Source organism: Etheostoma cragini, chromosome 21 (genome assembly GCF_013103735.1).
Source record: "Etheostoma cragini isolate CJK2018 chromosome 21, CSU_Ecrag_1.0, whole genome shotgun sequence".
Lineage (NCBI taxonomy): Eukaryota > Metazoa > Chordata > Actinopteri > Perciformes > Percidae > Etheostoma > Etheostoma cragini.
This window is the reverse complement of record NC_048427.1, coordinates 13,926,767-13,927,836: the sequence shown is the minus strand read 5'-3', so window position 1 is coordinate 13,927,836 and position 1,070 is coordinate 13,926,767. Positions and strand designations below refer to the sequence as shown.

The following is a 1,070-nucleotide window of genomic DNA, read 5'->3' as shown; positions in this document are numbered from 1 at the left end:
CATCTTTTTATACTCAAGGACGCTGATGCATGACGGCCGAGGACTGTGGGTATTCAAAAAGTAGCTTGATTTATTTGTAAATAGAGAACATTCAAATCAAGCCTACATATTAAAGCTCTGCTGCTCCAGGTGAGGCTCAAACTCACAACCTTGGCATAACTCTGCAGGTGACTGTCTTATAAGTACCGCACGCTGACCAAATGCACCAGTGCAGCCTGCATGCTGAAATATTCAGTTCTTGAGAAATCTGACAGATTACTGTATTAGTGGAGTATGAAGGATGAGTTTTGGAGTCACAGCCTGAGTAAAGAGGTTGCGTAACTCCTCAACTCATCCTTCATACGCCACTAATACAGTAATTTGTCAGATTTTTCAGGAACTGAATATCGCAGCATGCAGGCTCCAGTGGCGCAATCGGACAGCGCGCGGTACTTATAAGACAGTAACCTGCAGAGTCATGCCGAGGTTGTGAGTTCGAGGCTCACCTGGAGCAGACATGTTTTACCTTCACTCAGACAAACCTGTCATTCATTAAAAAAAAATAAAAAATTCTGAATGTTGAGGTAACCCTTCATTTGGAAAATTATCCGTGCGTAATATCCTTGGTCATAGACTTTCTGTTCTCTAGTACAGTTCATTGTTGGAGATCTTATTAGGCCCAAACATCTGGCATATTTGTCAGAGGCATCAATTATGGAACACTTTTATTTTCCTCATTGCTGTTTGGACAACTGACTAGCTGGAGTAGGATGGTATTAATCTTTTCTAACAAAAACGTTTTGTGTCATCTTCTTCAGAGATAATAGGGACTGTATGCAAATTACTTAAGTAAGGGGATCTGAAATTTCCGAGACAGCATGGGAGGGTCTTTCAGCAACTTCTTTACTCAGGCTGTGACTCCTCAACTCATCCTTCATACGCCACTAATACAGTAATTTGTCAGATTTCTCAAGAACTGAATATTGCAGCATGCAGGCTCCAGTGGCGCAATTGGTCAGCGCGCGGTACTTATAAGACAGTAACCTGCAGAGTCATGCCGAGGTTGTGAGTTCGAGGCTCACCTGGAGCAG

At 42.7% G+C, this 1,070-nt stretch overlaps 2 non-coding genes across 2 annotated transcripts; both read left to right on the top strand.

The window, feature by feature from the left end:
• Positions 1-399: 399 nt before the first annotated feature.
• On the top strand, positions 400-493 carry trnai-uau. The gene is made up of 2 exons: positions 400-437; positions 458-493. It is a non-coding gene; the product is annotated as a tRNA-Ile (tRNA).
• A 482-nt stretch (positions 494-975) lies between these two features.
• Positions 976-1,069, top strand: trnai-uau. The gene is made up of 2 exons: positions 976-1,013; positions 1,034-1,069. It is a non-coding gene; the product is annotated as a tRNA-Ile (tRNA).
• The last annotated feature ends 1 nt before the right edge of the window (position 1,070 follows it).